Below are 23,536 nucleotides of genomic sequence, written 5' to 3'. Positions count from 1 at the left end.
TTTTAATGGCTCTGACAGGCCAGCTTTGTACCAGCAGCTTCTTCTGCCAGATCAGATATTGTTTACCCACCCCACTTTAGCTTCATGCCATGTTTAATGTTGTCTCTTTGCACCGAGCTCACTTTGTGCCAGATCAGGTATCATCCATCTTCCCTCAGCCACAAAGCACACACTCCCTGCTAAGCACTCAGGCTAGTTCACCAGAAAGGTGATGGCACACCTGAACCTGGTCCAGACCACATTCCTTGTGCTGAGCAAGCCCATGGCTCTTGGAGCTGGTTAAGAGAGAAGCTGCTGTACTGGGCACCTGATCACTGCAAGAACCAGCCCCAGTGCCCCAAAACTGAGCAGGGCAGCAGTAGTCCTTGATGGCTGCAAAAGAAACCAAAGAAATACCCGGATTACTGTGTTTTTCCCACGGCCTCCTCCTGCCAGAGCTACCTGATGTGAGTCAAGCCACACTACCAAAACCCCTTGCCTTTATTTACGTGTTCTGATCTGGGAGTGTAAACACACCTGCACTGGGTCTGAGCTCCTTTATGATGCAAGGAAACGTTTCAGAGGAATCCAAGGAACCGGGATTTTTTTGAATGCGTGGCAGAGAAGAAACATATTGTGTGAAAGTAAAGTGACGCTGAATGTGGCCATGGAGATAAAATGGGTTTTTTCAGCTCCTGCATGCAAGAGCAGCTATTTCTCAAAGACGGCTTTTCTCTGTTTCATCTTCTTTCTGTTTATTTTAAGTGAAGCCCTTTTTTATGTCTTTTTTTTTTTTTTTTTTTTTTTTTTTTTAGGTTTTAATCTTTGTATAGAACATACTCTGTGACCCTGACAGAGGAAAAGAAGCAAAGTCCTACATCTATGGATGTGTTTAGAAGCACCAAATGATCAAAGTTAACACTGCGCAGCAGCGACTGAGTTACCCCTATTATCTCACGTTCCCGGGTTTGACAGACCACATCACTCAGTGCGTGGATGTATCGGTATTTGATACATGATGAATATTCAGGGTGCATATTAAATTAACCAGGTGAGAACACACAGGTTTGTTTTGCATGTTAACTCCGTGTTAACGCTGCCCCTAAGTGGTTAAGTCGGTTTATTGCAAGTTAATTAGCCCTCATTTCGGGCAGTTATTTATTTATATGCCGAAGGCTGCCATGTATTTTTCTGTTCCAGCTCCTTGACTAGGCCTCGCGTCTCTTTCTGCTTTGTGTTTGCATCCCGCTCCCTGTGTGGGTTTCACATTACCGCAACATTTACAGTCAACTCAGCTTGGAAAATAAGCTTACGGGGGAAACATGGATGCCTACTACATGTCTATTGCTGGATCCAAGAGAGGCTGTGATCCTGTTAGCAGTCTCCTCTCCCCAAGCTCGTTTTAATTAGCATTTCAAGGGCGGCTTGGTACAGCAAAATGGTGAAGTTTGAAGCTCTGATGGGCTGTTCTTTGTATCTTTGCTCCTGAATTAATGGACTACTTTGCAATCGTTTATCACTTGGGCACAGCCTGCCCTCTTCCAAGGTGCACGGGTAGCCGTGGGGTTGGGAGCTTCCCTTCTCCAAGTGTGTCCTCCAGCTGCCCCCAGGACAAGGAAGGGAGGCTGCTACATGCAGCTCAATGTCTCTGAAGGGTTTCATGATGAAACCTGGAACCAAAGAGCTGCGGAGTTGGTGACGTGCTGGGCTCCAAGGTGCCTTTTAAAATCATCCATCCATCCATCCATTCATCCATCCATCCATCCATCCATCCATCCATCCATCCATCCATCCACCCATCCTAGTCATCACACATCCTTGCTTTAGCTGCTTCCGTGCTGTGACTGGGGCAATGGCCTGGGGCCATTGTACCATTTCAGGGATTAAACTGCCCCACCAAAAGGGTCAGTTAGGTGGCCACCATGACCCTTCAAAGTCCAAACAGGGTGACTTCTTCAGCTCCTCATTCAATGGAGAGTTGAATCTTGCAAGTCAAAGCAGATTTGCATCTCTGGAAGATCTTCTGCTTCCTTTGAGATGTTGTACAGCAGAAATGCCCCTTGGCGCTCGCCCTGCTTTATCCTTCTTGTTGGGATCAGGGTCCAAACAGGCAGGTTTAAGCCAGCAGCAGGCAAAGCTGTGTGGGGACACTGGGCTTGCAAAGCTGAAGACCTGGAGACAAATTCACAGTCAAGTCTTTCGATGAGCCAAGGAAACCTGGTGAATAATGCAGTGCCTGCAGTGCACCATGCAGCATAACCATCCATCCCTGCTCAGGCTGTCTCTGCAGCACAGAGGGAAAAAGGTGAGGAAGAGCAGTGATAGTGCAGCTCAGGACACCTGGATACGTTGGCAGGCTTTCTCTTGATTAACCCTGCAGCATTTATCAGCCTCCTGTTTTCACGAGCTCTGAAATTCCCATCTAAGACGTCATTAAAAATGAAAAGCAGTAAATTTTCAGGAGGGTCTCCTGGCTTCAGCACAGAGCACAGGCTACTTTTCCTTCATGCCACCGCTGCCCTTCACCTTGAAGGAGCCACATTTGTCTCCTATCCCCTTTGCTCATGAGCATGCAGACAGGAGTCCGGGGAGACGTCTCGCTGCCTTGAGCTCCATGCATCCATACATTACCTCCTTGCAGCACATCCCAGCGCCAGGGCCGGGAGGGAGGCGTCCAGCCCTGCAAAGCAGGTGCTGGGGAGCTGGGAGGGGTGAGCAGGCATCCTTCCTTCCACCATGCTCAGCCTGAGAGGCTCAGGGAGGAGCAAGGGCTGCCTTCATCCTGGCCTTGCGCAGCACGGTTGGACGCAGTGTTAAGGAGTCCAGAGGCTGGGATGTGAAAGGGATGCAACGGGCAGTGGGAGATGAGCTCGCTCATCTGAAAGAGGCGTTAGGAGGGCATCAGTGAAGGCACACTTGCAGAATCTCTGTGTCTCCACATCCTAAAAATCTGCCTCTGCATCTCTGCAGCGCTGCGCTTCTAATCACGGCTGAGGAAGTCTACATAAAAGCTCAGGGACTACCTTAAATACCCCTAGCCAAGCCTTCTTAAAACTCCTATTAAAATACAAACGCCACAGTCAAGACAGCAGGCTGGAGATCTGCCCGGTGGCCAAATAAATCAAAATATTACGCTATTTGCAAGCACCCATTAAAATCTGACAAGAGGAAGCAGGGATCCAAAAGATAGAAAGAACGTGACCCTTCCTGCAAAGCAGCCCAGGTTTACTGCCTGTCCTTTCAGAGCAGGGCTCGTAATGCCATCCTTTTCCCAGGGGCTGCAGAAAAGGATTGCTGGTGGCTGCAGCTCCTCGCATCCCCAGCCAGCACCAGCCACCCACCAGCCCCTGCAAGGATACCCCATGCCCAGAAGCACAGCTCAAGGCATCGTGCTAGGATTCAGGCCAGCATGAAAAAACAACCATTTATCTGCATTCACTGCCTTGGTGACGTCCACGGGCACTTTCTGTGCTCTTGATATGTTTCCCTAAACAAATTAATAAATAAAGGACAGAGAGGCTGGGGAAGGGGAAAAAAAAAAAAAAAGACAGAGAAAACGAGCAGATTTTGATCTAGTAAGCAATTTAAATCTAGGCTGGCAAGCTGCATTTGTGCATTCATTAATTCCATCGTGTGCTCAGAAAACCCCAGCAGGACTCCCTTCCAGCGCAAGAACTTCCGACTGTGAAATAAACCCCGCGTAACCAGATTAACTATGAGGTATGTATCAGCAAGGTCTTAGGCATTAATTCAAGTATTTTTGCCGTGCACTGCACATTGCCAGAGCCTGATTTCAGGACCAAGTGCTGCTCGCTGGCAGGCATAAACTCTGTGAAGTTTCCTGCCTTCTACCTCCCTCTGCATTGCTGCTTCCTTGCTCAATAAATAAAAAAATATTATTATAGGCGCTGTCAGGGAGTCTTGATTCTGCTGTTAATAGCAACATTATCAATACCTTGTCTTTCAGTCTTACATAACTCATAAGTGCCTGAACAGTTTTCTTCTGGCATTACGGAAATGAATCATTTTTGGGTTGAGCCCAAGCATAGAAAATCTCACCTTAAAACTTCAGCATTCGTAAATTCAGAATATATTTAGCGTGCAGAAACTGATGAGCAAGATAGAAGTCTCTGCATAAGCTTAGCACAGCCTTCCACCTAGCAAGTCTGCGCTGCACTGAATCACCAGATGATTACTGTCTGTATGAATGACTTCAATTACAGCATTATTATGTTATTTATCATTTGACAAATGAAGCAGGACGACGGCCTGTTTGCATCAGGTGCTGTACAAACATTTGGATGTGCTCAGACAAGATCCCGAGGACTATCCATAAAGTCAATGGGACTTGAGTGGGAATCTTCAGACAAGGGCCCCTTTCTGTGAGCAGCCTGATCTACGACCGCTGTAGCAAATGCTGTGGTCTGGTTTGCCAGCGAGCAGCCTCTTCAAACTCCTGGTTTTCTCTGCATGTTCCCCTGCAAACTGAAAACAGAGGGAAAAAGCCAGCATTAATTCTGTTGGTACAGACAGAAGCTGTGCATGCTTTTGTTTGAAAAGTGGAGAGTAAGAGGGCTTGGGTTGCTGGGGTTTTTTCAGAAAATGATGAAATCTTGAGCTGTCCTGGCTTTCAAACATTTTTATTGTTATAGCCACCTAAAATATATTTTATGGCACGGTTTAAAGTCATGTATAGCCTCCACTGCAATTTCAATACTTTATTACAGCTCCAATCCTTTATTTGCTATGGAGGAATCTAATACATGATAATGACAAACCTCAGTCAGAGGTGAGCTGGGACCATCCCGTTGTTAGTGAGTGTTCACTTCTCTTCTCACAGAGGCAAATGTCAAAACTTGATCACTGTGTACTGTACTACACAGGGAAGTTCATGCTGCCAGGGCCTTCGTTGTTCCTGTTCTGCAGATCCTAGAATCATAGAACCATTAAGGCTGGAAAGGGCCACTAAGATCACCTAGTTCCATGCAGCCCATCACACCATGCCCACTGCCCATGTCCCTCAGTGCCACATCCACACAGCTATGGAACACCTCCAGGGATGCGGACGGCACCACCTCCCTGGGCAGCCTGTGCCACTGCAGCACTGCTCTTCTGAGAAGAAGATGAGAGTCTTTACTTCCCATTTATACCCATCTGGCACCTGTCAGGCATACCAGCTCAACTTCAGGTTTTTCAGCAAGGGCCTTTGAACATAGCATGCATGTGTGTATCTGCTATCACTTTGAAATAAGGAAAAGGCTACCTACCAACTGGCCCAATTAATTCCCAAGCTCTCACTGAACTGAAATTTGAAAATGCAATGCATTATTTCAGTGTGGCCTGCAAATCCCACTCTTTAGATCTATCCACACAATGTCCTTGCTAAGTCATTGTTTTTCTGGCGACACTGAGCCATTTAAGAGACACATCAAAGATGGCAGGGATACAAAAGTGCAAAAATTACTTTTGTCCTTTCTCTCGTCTGACTCTGACAGGAGAGAAGGGCTCACAGCTTGGAGAATTCATGTCCACCAGAGCCCTCCAGTGCCATCTATCCCATTTTAGTCCAAGTAATATCCATGAAGACATTCAGCTTGTTAGCAATGAAAATGCCCAGCTGACATTGATTTTGGAGCAACATGGTGCTGAATAAAAGCCGGTGCTTTTGCTCCTGAACCACTGGATGTAATGCAAGAGCATGCTCGGATGTTGGCCAAGATGAGAGTCTCCGAAGTGCATGTGTTAATGCTGCAGTGAAAAAGCAGCTCATCCCACACAGAATATCTGTGGCTTTTTCAGCTCTTAGAGATCTGTGAGCATCATCTTTTCTCATGCTAGTATAGCGTGCTTTCTGTTTCCACAAGACTTTGAGGGACAGTGGAATCACTTCAAGTCAATTCTATCGTGTGAAAAAACAATTAACAGGGTTTCCAGAAGAGGAAAAATTTAGGTATTCATCATGGATTCCACTGTCACAAGCGGACCACATGCACTTTTCCTTCCGACAACAGTGTTTGGAATGGTATAATATTCTGTATATCAACTTCTATTTCTGAATTCCACGGGTGAGGGGTGCACAGCAGCTTTTAGCTCTGGAATACATACATATGTGATAGATAAAAGACAAAGGGGCCACTAGTCTCAGAAATACATTCCCCTTGCCTGTGCTGAAGTCAAGTCATACTTTAAGATATTCTTTTTTCTTAATCTTCACAGAATGAGTTTCTTCAGCTTCTCCTTACAGAGCAGGTTTGACAGATTGCAAATCATTATTCCAGACATTTTTAAAACCTTTCTGCTTTCGCAATAGCCTTTGCAAAGCAGACAAAGAGGAGAGAAGGAGCTAAACCCTTCTGTTGTCTACCTTATCTCCTCCCATGTGCACTGCCCAGAGCAGCACATCAACTCCCACTTGAGCTCACATACAGCTTTCCTGCACTGATGGCATGGCTCTGCTCACATATGAGCAGATTCAGGAATTCATTTGCTCTCATTCACACCAGAGTAACCATTGGAACTGGCACATAGTTACAACCCTTTTTGAAGTCACAGTCCGTATGCCCCCTCAGAGCTGCTACTTTCAAAAACTACTCTAGAAATAGGGCTAGGTTATTTACTTTTCACCATGCTGTATCAGAAGCACTCAGGCTCTAAGCTCACTTTACTACTGATTTCTTGAGTTCCTCACCAAAACATTGAATGTAATGGCTAAGAACTCTGACAGTGCATGACACAAACCCAGACTCCCGTTTCAGCTCACACCTGAAGACAAGGTTAATTCAAATCTGTGTCTCAATACTGCTAACACATCCCACAGATGGAAGAAGTCATCACCACCCCCAGTCTTAAGGAAGGCGGTGTGTGTCATTTCCTTAAAGGGTAGGTGGGGACAAAGTGTGCACGGTGCATCCAGACAGTAACAGCTTCGCCATGATTGTGCAACAGCAGGAAATGCCAAACAGCCATTAGTGTATTTCAAAAGACATTATAAATCACAGAATAGACATCAAATAATTTTTTCCACTGCATCAAAACAATGAAAAATGGGTATTTCAGTTGCTTATACAGATTAAAATGAAGAAAACTAGCCTAAGTTTACACACCACCGTGCTTTATCCATAAAGTGTTACAACGCTGCAAGATCTGAAGAACCTCAGAAAATCCAGATAGATCTCATCTCTTGATATATGGGTTTGCTTTTGGAAACTTCACTTTGGAGGCAAGAGAGATAGCCAGACAAGTCCTGCATCCCAGGCTAATTGTACAAGAATATTTATTCCATTCAGTAAGTGTGCATCTGGTAGCAATGATTGCAAAGCCTACAAGAAGGCTGATACTTCCTAGCAAGTGACATTTTTATGGTTAATAGAAACTGTCAGAGAAACCACTTGGAGGGGGATATGTACAGGCTTGATTTTCAACTTAACAGTAAATCACTTCAGATTAGAATTAGATATCATGACAAAATCCTTCATCCTGTAAATTTCCAGAATGCATTCAGCAGAGGTTCGGGGAGAAACTGTGATAAAACTAGAAGAAAAGTTTCCCATTTGGTTTTGTCATCCACTGTGCCTGAGATCATGTCTTCTGCATAAATGATTCTACATACAAATGTGCCTGCCCTTTCTTGTCTTGCTATTGCATTAATAATACGAGGTAGTCCTTCTATCAGGCCAGGGCTCCTTGAGCAAGAGATTGTTCAAACACAGAAGGGAAAGATGGGCATCATGCCAGAGGCATCACAGGCAGCATCAGATCTAGGCTGCCGTAAGAATCTGAGTCATCCTCTGGGTTCCTACAAACATGAATGAGTACAAACTAGGGCTCTAGCAGGGCACACACCATCAGCCTGCAGAAATTAGGATGCAAGGGATGATGCCAAGGGTGACTGAGTCAGGCTGGGTCTTGCACCACCCACTCTTCAAAGGAGCCCATTGCCCCCTAACAAGTGCTGGGGCACTCCCAGAGCCTTGTGGCAGTTGTGCGTCAAAGCCATGGGCCTCCACTCCGGTCCCCTCCTATATATGTGCTCCTGGCCTCTCTGACTTCACTCTCCTGCCTTGATCATTTCTGGACCTCACCCATGCACAACATGGAGATAAGGCCTCCCTTTTCCCCAGCTTTTTTATTTTCACATAGATGGAAAAGCTCCACAGGAATGGGAGGCAGCTCCTCAAAAAAAAAAAACTTGTATAGGGTGCTCTGCGTGGGACAATGGGACTTCTGCAATGCTAGCAACAGCATTCCGGCGTCAAAGACAGGGAGATTTCACCAGGGACACACAAATTCTCTGCAGTCAGGAAGAAGCTCCATGAGAAAATTCAGTATGAAACCAAAGGAAGATAGAAACCTAGGCGTGAAAATGTTTGAGATGGAGTGTAGCTGCAAGAGCCAGATTATATTCCAACTTGCAAGGGTCCCGGTACCCTCCTTTCTGCCAAGGGACATTCCTCAGCTGTTTTCTTTCAGCCAGGACCTGCTTCCAGCAGAGACAACAAATAACCATTTCAGCGGAAGTTCCACTGTGCCGTACAGCATCTCTGCAGCCCTCGCCAAAGCACCAGTCACACGCTGTTTACCACAAGCTGTAGAATTCACTAAATCTGTCCTATTTTAAGTCAAACGAGGACAGCTTCAGCCCTCACAAGGGCAGCCCTGCCAGCTGCCCTCCCTTTTGCAGAAAAGGGAGAGGAAAGGGACATCCATCTCCAGCACCCAGGCTGAGAGCAGCCAAGGAAGCATACGCAAGGAGACAGGTGGTTGATAAGGAGCTACAGTGGAAAGGCAATTGCACTGCACCTCTCATGGAGTACAGGCACGTGCAAAAGGCTGCTAGCAGTCTGAGCCAATTAATTTCCATATTCCCTTTCAGTCAGATCTGGAAACGAAGTGTGTTGCATTCAACACGGGATGCTTAGTACGAGGTGGGGGAAAAGAAGGGGAGGAAAAATGAATCAGCAATCATCAAACTCAGAGGAGTGGCAGAAGAAATGGGTCTGAACAGATGAATCAGCATTGGCTTCAGGTGATGGAGGGAAAGAGGCATTTCTGCTCCACTGATTTGTGCAGCCTGATTGAAGTGAGCCCAGCACCAGCACTGCATGGGAATGGGAACTCTCTGATAGGCTGTGAACGCTACGAGGGGGAAAATCCAGCAGTCGTGCAGACTACATCTTCATTAAGCACATTTTGTCACCTCCCAGATGATTGGACATTTTTTGACTGACTTGTAGTAATATTACAGATGCTGGGGGTTTCTTGTTAGATATTTTTTTTAAGGGTATGGTGACAGCGTGTGGGGTAGTGAATTTTAAGCAAGGCTGCATGAAATTCAATCACTTAATCTTAAATTACAAGCCACTGGTTGCCAAAGCAATTTTTGAGATGGAAGTTCTTCTGATTCACAGATTCCTTTGCCTCTTCTAAGGAACAAATGAGTAAACAAACTACGAAAATGTTATTTGCTTTTTCAGAATTTGCTAGCAGGGAAAGATTAAATTTTTTTCAGTGGTATTTGACAGTGCCTGCTTTCACCTCTGTAGCAGGTAGCTGGGAGAATATGATTCATGATGAACAGATATTGTTTCCAGCATTCCTCTGTTGCATAGCCAAGAGATGAGCCCATGGTCTACAATGTTGAAGGGATGTTAATTAAGGTAAACCTTCTCTTGTGCCCTTGAAAGTCCTTGAGGAAGCAGTAGGCCAAATATGTTTTCAGAGTATATATCAAAGGGTTTGGTGATATTCTGAGAGTCCTTAGTCAGACAGGTAAATCCTCTCGGGATTACTCAGGGATTACTCACACAAGTAATTGTTGTAGACTCAAACTCTTCTGTGCCCACTCTCCAGCAATCAAGTTGTTGTAGGAAGAGCACACTTAAAACGAGACAAATAGCAAAGTAGGAATGATCAAGTGGGTACTTAGATGAATTAGGCCTTCTGAAAGCCTGGCCCTGAGTCTTATGCCCCCACAAGACAACCAAGACGAGTAGATGGCTTTGGAGATCCTGTCTCTCTAATTCTGATTCTGGTCTCATTCCAGCACAAACTGGAGCCCCGTGGTACTCGTTTCATACATATGCAAGTGACCTGAGCCCTGCCTGCAGCCCTCCTACCCCTTGTACTCAGCAGCCCTCCAAGGGACAAAGATCCAGAAAGGGGGAAGAAAGACCTGCTCCTCTCTGCGGAGTTGTGCTCTGAGAGTAGCATGCTGTCACGGGTTACCTAGATTTACCTGTACCTTCCTACCTCACCTCACAGGGTAGCAGTGAGGGTGACCAATGCACCAAGGACTGCGGGGCTGTCTGATGATGGGGCACAGTGAGTGTCACTGTGCCAGGTGATGTTTCACAGTAGCACGTACAGAGGAAAAGAGAGAAGGCACTAACCTTCAGTGGATTCATTCCCTCCAATCAAGTCTTCACAGCTACATGGCTTATGACACTCTACCTTGAAAGAAAATAATAAATAAAAATAGTGTTTTGAGGAATAAACATCACAAACCAATTAATTACAGGGGATTTTTGCTCATTTGTTTATTTTTGAGATACATCAGACCTGCCTGAGACAGTCATACACGGTCATTGAGGTGTAAAATTATTCTCCCAAAGAAATAATTACCAAGCAGGTAATCTTCTCTTAATAAATGGTACGTATGTGATCACGTACTTCCCTAAATTTTATTTAACCCAGAAAAAAGGCTACAAAACAAACATGGCTTTCTTATTTTCCCCCCTCCTCCTTTATTTCGTGAATCAGGGCATCCATGCATTATTGAGGCCTCCTCACCACGGAGCTGCCTTTAGAGCAGACTCTCTGTATTGAGGATTACGTGTGGATTATTGCCGAGAGATCATTCAGAATCAGAGCTAAGCGTTTACCCAGAAATCATTTGTAATTCCAGTTGCCCCTTATTTTGGCTAATAACGGATGTAAGGACAATTGGATCAGCACTGTGTACCTGTCAGCCACGCCGAAATTCCCAGTGCAGTCCCGAATTGTGTGCTGTACGATTACCGAGGGAAGCTCAGCGCTGCGCCTTATCTTTTTTGTAAATCCTCTTAATGTGGTTGCTGCCGGATCCCCCACGCACTACTGAATCAGCACCTTCTGTCAATCACAGGGAGGGGAGCCCTGCCTTTGGAAGAACTGATTCAGCACGGCTGGGGACCACCACGCACCGCCATCCCAAGGAAAGGAGATTTGCAGGTCGGTGAATGCGGATGCGGACGCATGAAAAACAACAAGGAGGAGTGAGGGAGGAGGAAAAGAGCCCGAGGGAGACGCTGGAGGGTAAGGGAACAGTGTGGGGAGCAAAGAGCCTAAGAGAGCTGTGACAGCAGTGCAATGCTGCCAATGTGACATGCAACATCCACTCCGGGAGCACCCTGCACCAGGAGCAGGCCACACACGCTGAGCCTGCTCTTTGACAAGCCAACCTTTCCCAAGCCCAACCAGAAGGATTGCTAAAACCTCACCGCCGCAGCAGTGCTTTTTTAAACAAATCCTCGCCTGACTGGCAGAAGGGAAAAAAAAAAAAAAAAAAAGAAGAAAAAAAAAGTTCCTTGGGTGTTATCCATTTTGCATGCACATAAAAGATGAACTTCCCTTTGGAAACAGAATGCGCAGAGTTACGGCTTGAAAGGGGCCTCAATTTGGCTTCGACCGGGTGCAACTAATTGCAGTTGCGAGCGACAGCAGGTGCGAGCAGGCAGCTGGGCACCCCCTGCCCCCGCGCAGCACAGGCCTCCCCTGGGGAAGCAGCAGGGAAATGGTGGAGGGCAAGGGGATGAGCGGCCTGGCCACGGTTGTGGGTTTGGCTTGGCTGCTCTGTGTCCAAGCATGGTGCTCTCAGAGCAGGCAGGGCCTGATGGCCTGATGACCCGCATCTCCTTGTGGCTTCAGAAGGCCCTAGAAAGCTTAGGAAGGTTCTGGGAATCCCCAGAAGGCTGAGAGAAGCTGTGGACCGTTACCAGGCTGCTCCCCTGGATGACTTCACTCCCCGTAGAGGCCATTTCTTCCCATGGGGATTTGTAGGGTGCTCCCTGCTCCATCCAAACCCAGCACATTGCAGCCAGGTTGTTCTGTCACTGCCTTTCTTCAAAGCTGATTTTGCTCACAATGCTTTTAGCAGGACAGACAATTGCATTTGCCATCTTAATTCTTTCATTCTTTTCATGTGTTTTAAGAAATAATTGAATCACAGAGATAATGCACAGGCTTCCACAAAGGTGGGATCTACAATCCCAAGGCCCATAACTTTCTCTCCCCATTCCTATCCGTCCATCTTCTTTTTTAGCAATGCAGAGGTGGGACAGAGGGTGAGCCCATTGGGCTGGCACTGGCACTTTGTTGGCTCCCTGTGCAGTGTCGTGACCAAAGGGCTGACTCGAGCCAGGCCCAAGCTCTTGTGAAACACAAGCAGTGAAGGACATCTCCAATGTCATTCCTGAAGGAGCTAGAGCCAGGCTCTGAGCAACCTGATGCAGCTGTAGGTGTCCCTGTTCATTGCCAGGGAGTTGAACTAGATGACATTTAAAGGTCCCTTCTAACTCAAATGATTCTATAATTCTATGATATTTCAGGGGGAAAAAAAAAAGAAAGAAAGAAAAAGAAAAAGAAAAAGAAAAAGAAAAAGAAAAAGAAAAAGAAAAAGAAAAAGAAAAAGAAAAAGAAAAAGAAAAAGNAAAAGAAAAAGAAAAAGAAAAAGAAAAAGAAAAAGAAAAAGAAAAAGAAAAAGAAAAAGAAAAAGAAAAAGAAAAAGAAAAAGAAAAAGAAAAAAGCAATTCTGATTTAAAGTTGGTGTTTATCCCCACAGTTCTTGATAATTAGTTCCACTGGTTAATTACCCTCACTGTTAAACATCTGCACCTTATTTGTAGTCAAAATTTTGTCTGGCTTCCAGCTTCCAGTTGGATCATATTACAGTTGCATCAGCTTGACTGAAAAGCCTTCTATTATCACATTTCTGCTCGCTATGTCAGTACTCAGAGACTGTGATCAAGTCATCCTCTCTCTCAACTTTGTCTTCGTTAAGCTAAACAGATGGAGCATCTCCACCAGTCTGTCACTACACGCCACATTCTCCAGTACTCAGTCATTTTGTTCCGTGGACTTTGTGGATTCCTCCTCATCCCAGCCACAACCTTCCTGAACTGTTAGACACACTGATCTTTTTTAGGGTCTTTCCTTTCTAGATAGGAAGCTTAGGGTTCCAGGTAGGATTATGGCCTATACTCTGTTTCTGGATGTGAGTGTTAGCATTTGACTGTACAGAACAACACATTTCTGGTTTGCATCCATCTCATTAAAAAGCACAGCCCATGCTGCCTCAGTGATCTATCCATTTTACTCTTTAGCCAGTATTCCCAGTGTTAGAGAGTTTTCTGGGACTGGGGGGTTCAGGCATCACTTTCCTCTGCTGAAGTTCCTCCTGCATGAATGGATGGAGGCAGGGAACAGGAACTGCAGCGAAGACAGAGGGGGCAGCGCTAAGATTTTGCTTCTGAGTTATGTTGAAGGCCTAATCTTTTCCACCGCAGTCCATAATGCTGAATGGTTCATTTTGATGATAAAATAAGTTATCCTTATGGATGAATAATGGCTAGATAACCAGTAGTTTCTGGCTTCACTTCACCACAGTGTATGACAGAGATACCCTGCCTAGCTGTAAATAACCTGGGTATCTAAAGCAACACTGCATCACAGAGTCAGGGCACATGATGCTGTTTCTCACCACTTCCCATGGGAATCACCACCTCCCATGGATTCCCAGATAGCAGCAAGTATGCCACTAATGCTTCTTCATGGAGGGCCAGCAAAAATCCAGGCTGGTGTTGTTCATACTTTTTCTCTAAGGGAGACATGAAGCAGCTTTCCCTATGCATGCACATGACACAGAACAGGGACTGCAGCTCTACAGCACAAGCCACTTTTGTTTGCATAACCACACATACAGCGTGGGAGCACATGCAGCTCTGAAGCACAGAAACACAAGTGGCCCAGAGGCCTGTCTCCTAGCTCAGGAGCAGAACTGCAGACTTAATTCCCCATGGTTCCCAGAGCTGCGTGCTAAACCCTAAGCCTGCACTGCTGATGAAACCCCACACACCAATGTCAAGGTTTCTAGGTCTTCAGTCCCCACATATCTGGCAATCAGACAGTAGTAAGCCAAAAGGTAGTACTGTTCCTGGATAGCAACAGAGCATCACTGTCTGATGACTGCTGGCAGAAGGGTTTTGGAGGCAACTGCCCTGTTAGATTTGCCATCTATGTGAAAATGCCCAGGGATGCCGGTGAAGTGCTGGTTACAGACACTGTGAACACTGCTGCTTTTTTATCACCTTGTTGTGAAAAGGAGTCACATTGCAACAGGGGGTGACCTGTGTTTTGGGTGTTGCACATGGAGCTGAAATTGTGCTGCACAAAGCTTTATGACTCTACATGAACGGGAGCTTTGCCAGTGACCTCACTGGATCTATGATTTCATCGTGACATCTGTCATGCATTAGCTACCTCAGTATCAATGTAACAGGCTGAAAACCAAGACCTGGCTTGTGCTAGCTCAGAGGCAGTAGAGAAAAGCTGGATATCAGGATCTGGGGGACCACCAGACCCAGATATAGCATTTTCATCATTGATATAACTGCAACCCAGCTTGGGGACAGCGGAGATCTTATTGTCCTAACAAAAATGTTCTCAAGTGAAAATACATTTCTCCTATGAGGAAAGGTTGAGGGAACTGGGCTTGTTTAGCTTAGAGAAGAGAAGACTCCAAGGAGACCTCACTGTGATCTTTCAGTACTTGAAGGGAGTGTTTAAACAGGAGGGGGAACGGCTGTTTACGAGGGTGGATAGTGATAGGACAAGGGGGAATGGTTTTAAACTAAGACAGGGGAGGTTTAGGTTACATGTAAGGAGGAAGATTTTCACACAGAGGGTGGTGACGCACTGGAACAGGTTGCCCAAGGAGGCTGTGGATGCCCCATCCCTGGAGGCATTCAAGGCCAGGCTGGATGTGGCTCTGGGCAGCCTGGGCTGGTGGTTGGTGACCCTGCACATAGAAGGGGGGTTGAAACCAGATGATCATTGTGGTCCTTTTCAAACCAGACCATTCTATGATTCTAAGATTCTACACTGTTGCAAAACCTCTGGGGAGAGAGGCTTAGTTTTCATGTCAATGCAATTGGGATGCACTGCCAAATTCACAAGTGCACTCTAGCATTCCTTGCACTAACTTTTACAAACCACTAAAATAAAAGTACAACATTGTTTCATTACCACATGGACTAAAACATCATTTTTAAAGTACAAAACATTATTTTCAGCTGTAGGATAGTGTATATAAAAGCAGTGTAAACAGTTGTTCACAGAGATGTAAGTAAAATTAACCACACACATGCACACACACACACAAAAAACCTAGAGTCTCCTCACAACTGTAATAAATACCCCAAATACTGGAAATTAGCAGCAAAAGCCTGAGAAACATTTCAGTTTTGAAACAGGAAAAAAGTCCTGGCTTGAAAATAGCTTTGCTTTTCTGCATTTTTTTTTCTCTCAGTCCAAATAACAGAGTGAAGAAGAACCCAATCCAATTCCCATAGGTCTCATTAATGAACCTGTAAAGGGAATGTGTTGGAATTGCTGAGGGCTCTCACTCCATTTAAAGTGTGTAAGGAAACCAAGAATGACTTATCCTCGCTGTTTCAGGAACATATAAAGTTTGCACTCAGAACGATGCATCTGGAGAACTCTGGCACAGACAGCACACTATATCTCCTGGGCCTCCTGAACTCTTGGTGCAAAGCCGGAGCACCTGCCCACAGAAAGTGGAGAACCTCCTCTGCCATCAGCCCCATTCTTTCCAGCAGGATGCCTCCCAACCCAAAGGGCTCGACCTCCCAGCCCTACACTGGGCTTGCTTTTCTGAGGTGCACTGATGAAAGTTTCCACACCCCTGCTTAAGCTGGACAAGAATCAAGTGGTGTGATACGTCGGTTGCTCTGCCCCAGTGACTAACAGGAGATTCTGGGCCTGAAGCACGCTTTGCTTTTCCGCTTGCTGAGGAATGGGAAGCAGTTCCCCAATGCAGCAATGATAAGCAGTGCTTCAGGAACTGCAGCCATTCTTTCTCAGGTGTGTGAAATGAAGATCCCGTTAACCCACCCACAAACCAGCCTCACCTTTCCTTGCAGTACTGTGGAAAGATGCGGCCTAAGCTACAGTCCAGTTCTCCATGCTATTGCATCCTTCTGTCTCTATCCACGTGGCTCTTCTGTGCCAGGCAACACCAGTGTGGCTAATCCAAAAGGAGCTCTCTGCGTTGGGGATCCCAGCTCAGCACAACACAAATAAAGGACCAGATGCAAACCTTTATTTTGGGCTCTCGCCATCTCCAATCGACATGAGGAGAGCTAATTTTGTTCCAAGGAAAATGAAGACTGTTTTTTACCTCCCACGTCCTTCACATAGTCTGTTTTTGTTTACTGAGACTGGGGTTACTCAGGCTTTTATCTGAGTCTTATTTAGCAAGGCTGAATTGCTCAGTGTCTCCTGCTTCTTCAAACCCAGTCCCTGCTCTTCTCGGCAATCACATCTTTTAATGCCATTTATAAACTGATCGAGTGCTGCCTAGAAAATGGTTCTATATTTTTGTTGTTTCCATTGCTCATGCTGAAAAGACGCTTCAGAATCTCCTATTTCAGTTATGCCTTTTTTTTTTTTTTGCTTAGCACGACGGCAACTCCGAATAAGGGAAGGCAGTCCAAAAGGAATAAATAATATTGTGTGGAGAAGAAAAGCAACTAACCTACACATTATCATTAAACAACAGGACGTGACAGGCAGTGTAATGTTTCTGGTTTTGTTGTGAGTCAGGAAGATGAAGGTCATGTGATATCAGCTCTCTCTGCAGCACAATAAACCTTATTAACATTATAAGATAAAAATAAATATTCAACAATTATGGGAAAAAGGGTCACACTTTTGCATCTGCTAGGGATTATTGACAGCAGCCTGACATTACTGTCGGCTAAACCCACTACTCAGTTTTGTCCAGAGTTTCTAAAGCCATTATATAATGATCGGTCTAATAAAGTCTAGATTAGAGGCATTTCTCTTGTGTACAAAGAGATTGGCTTTTGGGTCGCCTCATGGAGAAGCAATATTATCCTTAGGGAGAGAAAGGGTTAGTTGTCTCTAGCAGTGATGAAAAATGTAAACTGTCTGAGGCCATTTCAGACCTCTGGCAATATTTTATGCTAACAGGTTTATGTCTGAATTAACAAAGTTCTCTAACCACTTAGCCTGTTAAAATGCAGTTATTTTTCCCCCCTTCCTAAGGAAGTGTTTGCCAACCTAAATTTGGATTGTGTTTATTACCATTTGCAATCACCTGGTGTCAGAGGCCACGTGAATCCTGTGAGTTTATCTGATCTGAGTCTGGTGCATTTAAATGTACCTTCCGACTTGTTTCTTCATGCTGTGCATGTCCAGAGTGTTTTGCAGTAATACCATAAGCCCCTACAAGTGCATAGAGTGATAGAAAGGAGCAGAGTAAGATACTGTCCCTTGGGTACTTCGTAGCTCCGAGGAAGGTGCTGAATTTGAATCATCCCGCATCCAGTGACCCAGCATTAGAATGCAAGCTGCCTTCCTTTTCTTCTTTTGTCCTTAAAAAGGGGCAAGGCAGCGCTAGGGCAGAGGGAAGGTCACTGAACTAAAAGATGTTATCAAGGCAGGTAGCACTGAGGCATAAGTCCTCTCGCACAACATTTTACAGCAGGCGTGAAGATTCAGCATGTCTACCAGCTACCTCCTGCCACAAGCGGGCAAAGCGCCTCGCCATATGCTGCTGCAAAGCCTGAAACCACAGGCTGAGGAGTGAAAGACCTCAGCCCAGCTTCAGCTGTCCTGAATGTGGCCCACGAGCTGCCCACAGCAGGGGGGTGGCCCAGCAGCCTGTCGGGTCCCCAAAGGCAAGAGTTACTATCAGATACAGGGCACTACGCAAGCACAGCCTGGCTTCCCTACACCAAGCTGGCCCAGCACGGTGCATCACCTCGTGTCTCTATGGCTCATTGCCAGTTAATTAAAATCTGAAAACTTTTAGTCAGCTGGAACACCCATCTTATTTTCGCTCTGTTTTGAGAAACGTAGAGCTGATTTCAACCCTGGGGGGACTTGTCTGTGTTGGCCTGAGAAACTGTTTTCAATTTAAAAAACAACAACAAAAAAAAACTTTTGCCTACAAACACTTTTTTTTTTTTAACCTGAGAGGCAACAGCAGTTTCACTTGGCTACCAGAGGCAGGGCTCAACTGTTCTTTGAAGCCGGTTTGTACAAGGCAGTCTTGCAAACCATTTCAAAGAGAAGCTGAGGCCCCATTTACATTAGCATCTTTGTCAAAGAAGTTGTGTTTAGCTTCAGATCATCAGGGAAATTATAAGGTATTTCTCTTCTTGCTTGCTCAAGCCAGAGATCTGTGCTACAGATCTGGGGCAGAAGGACAATACTACAGTGCTGCAGCCCTGAAAACAGCTTCCTCAGCTGTGTCAGGGCCTGTGCAGAAGAGGAGGCCAGCCCTTGCAAGAGGCGAGGCAAGATAGTTTGGCTGACAGAGGCTTCCAGATAAAAACATGATGTTGGTGGGTCAGTGGTTGGACTAGATGGTCTTAGTGTTTTTTTCCAACCTTAATCATTTTAAGATTCTGTGACATAAGCCCACTGTGTTGGGCTTAACACCTGATATCATTTTAAATACTTTATCAATCAGATGGAATCACAGGCAGGATAGTATACCTCAGCATTTAGAACAGCCCTGTACCTGTAGGTTTTCCTTAGGTTTCCTGCTTTCACTGAGATTAGTGCAACCTGATAACCTCTGGCACTGAAATAAAAGCAAATTTTGTAAAGTACTTGTCATCCAAATGAGCTTTGGCCTATCTACATTAGCAAAGAGGTGACTTAACTGGCCACCCATGTGTGCAAATGCCCATGGATGCCCCAGTATTCACTGCTTTAGTCTGCTGTGGCATCAATTTCCAGGAGTAGTTTGCCACAACAGGGATACAACAAGAAAGAACTCCAGGTAGGTGCACAGATCCTGACCGATCTTAAATGTGTAACATCTGTCGTCTGTACGCTTCTGTATCATATGGAAGTTCAGAAGCAGATACGTGGAAGCATATGGACCTCAGTTTGAATCATGTATTGCATAGGGTTGCACAATTGCTTAGGGTTGTCACATCCCTTATGGAATGAGAACATTTGTTTTATTTTCCTTGGAGGAAGAATACATATTTGTCTTGAAATTACTAAAGAATCAAATCCTCCATCATGTCCTACTGACTATTAGCTTTTACTGCACTTAGACTCTGCCTGAGTAACACTTTTCTACAGCGCTTCTAAATCCAGGAATAGAAACAGGTTGAGCTTATGTCTGGAGACAGGACATGATCAGGGATTCTTCCACACAACTCTGACACTATTCTCATTCCTTTGCCTGATTCAGTTTAGTGTCCATGTGCAAAGTACTAGCCACCAGCAATCTGCATCGCAGTCCTAAGGGGCTTCGGAGGAGGGGGAGAAAGGGCAAAAAGCTTGCTTTTTGCAGTCTTGTGCATCATTCTTATGAGAATTCAGTATTTAAGAGCGCCTTTTTCTTACTTGCTGTATGCCAAAGTCATCCCGTAGCCAGTGCTAGTCAGTGGAAAAGACATCGTTCACTCCAGACCCTTCTGATACTCAGCCTGAGTTAACCTCCTCTAGAAGAACACATTCTCTTACTTTTAGACCAGCAACGTTTATGCTCTTAGCCATTTACCTTGAAATCACGCTTATGTCAGGTGAAAGAAAAACACAAATGTAAATATTTATATGCAACTCCCGAAACAGACCACACGGTTTAAAAAGATGCACACACAGAAAGGCTCCAATCTTTCTGTAGCCATTCTGGTAGGTCCAGAGAGACTCAAAGCTTTCCATCAAAATACATTTGCTTCTTCTCCAAAAGCTTAATTACCTTTAAATGTTTTAAAAGGCAGCCTTGCCATTCCTCCAATGAAAACAAGCGATCTCACTCAGAGATGCAAATGTCAATGCACTAGACCAAAGCGTCGCATCCTGTTCTTGACTTGACTAAATCAGCAACTCCTTCACTCAGTGAGGGTCAAATCCTCCTTCCCTGAAAAAAAAAATGAAAGAAGTGATGCAGTGTGACTCATCTTCAATGCAAGTGCCTCTGTCTGTTACATGCTGTATTTTATTTCACTCCAAACACTGGCCAACACAGTTACTACAAGCATCTGCTAGGGACAAACACACATCATTCATTAATCATTCTTGACTGAGACCAGACATCACAGTTGTTGTCTAGTGCAAGGTGACAGTAGGACGGAAGGGTTCTACCCTAACATTCTCTTTTCAAGACTACAGGAACTGTCTTAATTCCTACTTGCCCCAGGCTCCAACCCCTGGGATATGTGTTCCCACTGCCTCACTGCAAGGGAAGAATGAGTAAGTACAAAGTACATAGTAAAGCTGCACTGAGGCACCATTGTAGGGCAGATATTGGCTACCTGAAACATAGCCAGTGCATATAGAAAAGGGAAAAGAGGAAAGTAGTAAGTACTCTTCTAGCTAAGACTGCGTCTAAGCCGGTCTTTGGTTTGTGGGTATCTGTGAGCTCTGAACACCACTGTATCCCATTTTTCCTATGTTGCAGAAAGTTGTGTGCAGCGTGGAGAAGCAGATACTCCCAAGCCCCCTCTCAGAGGGCTGATTCATTTATTTTCATGCATAGAAGGAAACAAAATAAAACAAAACACTTGGCATTAAACAGAGTGTTCTCAAATGTGATGTTCAGTAGCGCGCCTGGCAGAAGAAGGGCTGGACAAAGCTACTTGGTCACCTTGACTGGGTGATTAAGGGAAAATGATAAATGGCCAGAATTGGCTGAACTTGGTCCTCTGAAGACCTTCTCTAGACCTGTGTTGGGCATGAAAGCACTCCACCCGCTAATCCTCTGCCCAGCATTATGAAGATTTCTCCACAACATTTTCTTTCACTCATCAGAATTATTCTTCCGCTCATTCACCAATCCCTGTTCTATCAGGGCCTACAGCTGCCAGTTTACAACATAATAGGGATGCCTTGCCAGTCTTCCTCTCTGTGGGCCACAATTTATCCTGTCTTTCAAGAGCCATATCTTTTTTTAAATCCTTCTCAAGTCCAATGGAAGAGTCAGAAGCTCTCTGCATCTCTGGCATTCTAGGGCATTTGTCAGGGCAGGATTGTCCAGCCAACATGCATGAAATTGCAAGAGGCTCTGCAAAAACCCTCATCAGAGACAGATTAAATTGCTGTATCTTTCTTCAAGGTCATTTTAAAAACTGCCTTCTGCAGGGAGACTTTTTTAGGAGGTTACTCTCATCTCCTGCCAGAATCAGAGATCCATATTTCCCTTTAGCAGTCTCTCACTGATTGCTCTCCCTGTAGAAATTACTCTCCTTTATTTGAGGCTAATACACTCAGCTTTCTCAAGCCCAAGTCAAACCAAGCTTGTGAGGCCTGTGTAGATCCCCTGTGGAATCAGAAGGTCTGCATGCAGATACAGGAGCTCCTCTGTGTGCAGCTCAGATCCAGCTTAGTGTTCCCATCCCTTCCCCAGTCAGATGGATTAGAAGAGAACCAGCTACCTAATAGGAGGTGAAGTTCAGGATGACTTTCCTGCCTTGGATAATATTCACATCTGGCCTTTCCCTACATAAAAAGCTGTTCTGAAAGACAAATTATTGATTTTAAATGATGAGGTGGCTTCAAACAGCACATTCATGTACTGATGAATGATTACTCAGTGGAAGATACACCTTCATCGGGACCATCTGCTCCGTGATACAATGTCATCATTCTGTTGTCCTGAGTCTCTTCACTCTTAGGCTGGTTTTCCAGTTCTGTTCCCACAGTGACTGTAACAATTCCCCCTCATTTGTACCTAGAGGAGAAGACAGAGATTTACAGTTTTCAAGAATTAAGAATAAAGGAAGAGCCTTTCCAGAAAAATGTAGCACAACATGGTCTTTTATCCCACAGGGACAACTGTAAGGGAGCCCTCCTTAGGTGTTCCTCACATTACAGCTTTCTTTTCCAAATAGGACAATTAAGGACTGATGCTTTTAAAAGCAAAGTTTTAAGCTTCCTTGTGCTATCTCCGCTTCTTTGGCAACTCTGTAAAGGAAGGACAGTGGATTAACCACAGACTAAGAGGAGGAGAGCTAGCTTAGCAAGCCACGGGCAATTTTTCCATCTCCTGGTGCAACGTAGCATGTTGGAGTTCGATCCAATCTGTGCACTGAATTCCATGCCCTTGACCTCTCTGCTGTTCATTTATGCCTCTGTCACAGTTAGCCAAATACCATCAGATAGGCCAGAAGTGAGCAGCTCCACTGTGGGTGTGCTTCAGGAGGAGCCGAACACCGGACAGCAGGGGAAAGAAAAGAAAGAAAAAAAAAAGCCAAGTCTAAGCATGAGAAGAAAGCTGAGACAAAATTCCCCATAAAAGGCCATCTACTGCTCACACCCACCTCTCAGACAGGAAAACCTCTTAAAAGACCTCTGCTGATTCTGACTCTTTGAGGCTCCGTAGATGTACGTCTGTGTGTGTGAAGCAGAGAGAGAGCAGAGGCATGTCAAAGCATTGCTTTCTCTCTACTAACGGTTGCAAACAGACCCAGCACCTAGAGCATGAGATAGCATCGTGCCTGATTTACATCAAAGCTACTGCTACCTCTTCTCCACAAAGAAAAAAAGAATCCAGCATACATTTCAGTTACTTAATTCTCAGCTCTAGGTACAGCACAAAGCAGCATTCAAACCATGGATAATCACATCGGGAGAACACCCATCGAGTGATCAGGTGCTGCTTATCACTCAAAAAGATCCTCCATTTTATGATCTCCCATTACCCACAGGGCCCTTGGCTCTATTACTGATAGCAGGTGCTAAGTATTTACAGCCTTCTGCACTTTCCTTCCACACACTGACTGTACTACTGTACAATTTCTAAGCATCCCTGAGATTGCTAAGCACTAACAAAGATCAAGCCCCATCCAGGGGTAGGTGGTGAACATCCCCACGTGTGCTCGTGTTAGAGCACTGATGCTACTTTGCCAGCACTAATCCTCAAGTAGAGGGAGGATCCAGCAGCACTGCACTGTATGCACGTGCCCTCATATTTGACATCTTCTGAACTCACATGAAGTTAAACTGTCCATTCCTCTGCCTTCACTGCTGCTGTAACATCAGCACTATTTTTTCCAGGCCACGGACGGAGAGTGCAATTTTCTCTTCTTCTTCTTCAAAAAAAGTGGTTTTTCATGGTTAGTTTCCATACAGCCCAATGCATTATGCATTATCTCATTCAAAGGTAAATAGTGGGTACACACATGGATGAAAGATTAAATCCTGGAAATTCTAAACAATTGGCAGGAGGCATAACCATGGCAAATTGATTCTGCTACCCCTCTGCAAAAAAAAAGAAATGAAAGAATATTTGTGC

The 23,536-nt window shown here is 45.1% G+C and overlaps 1 long non-coding RNA gene across 13 annotated transcripts in view; it reads right to left on the bottom strand.

The window, feature by feature from the left end:
• Window positions 1–805: 805 nt before the first annotated feature.
• Window positions 806–23,536, bottom strand: part of LOC107324566 — a 37,592-nt gene continuing 14,861 nt past the window's right edge. For 3 of the 13 annotated variants that reach the window (XR_001559498.2, XR_001559497.2, XR_001559504.2), the window contains 6 exons: window positions 23,234–23,502; window positions 22,563–22,632; window positions 20,003–21,973; window positions 10,368–10,428; window positions 4,758–4,908; window positions 806–4,464 (listed from right to left, as the gene is read on the bottom strand). This is a non-coding gene — a long non-coding RNA (uncharacterized LOC107324566). Of the gene's footprint in view, window positions 4,465–4,757; window positions 4,909–10,367; window positions 10,429–20,002; window positions 22,436–22,562; window positions 22,633–23,233; window positions 23,503–23,536 lie in introns of all 13 variants that reach the window. The other 10 variants (XR_001559509.2, XR_001559512.2, XR_001559505.2 and 7 more) reach the window with 9 other exon arrangements.

This window comes from Coturnix japonica, chromosome 1, assembly GCF_001577835.2.
Source record: "Coturnix japonica isolate 7356 chromosome 1, Coturnix japonica 2.1, whole genome shotgun sequence".
In the NCBI taxonomy this organism is placed as follows: domain Eukaryota; kingdom Metazoa; phylum Chordata; class Aves; order Galliformes; family Phasianidae; genus Coturnix; species Coturnix japonica.
The sequence above is the reverse complement of the archived record's forward strand: the minus strand, read 5'-3'. Positions and strand labels throughout refer to the sequence as shown.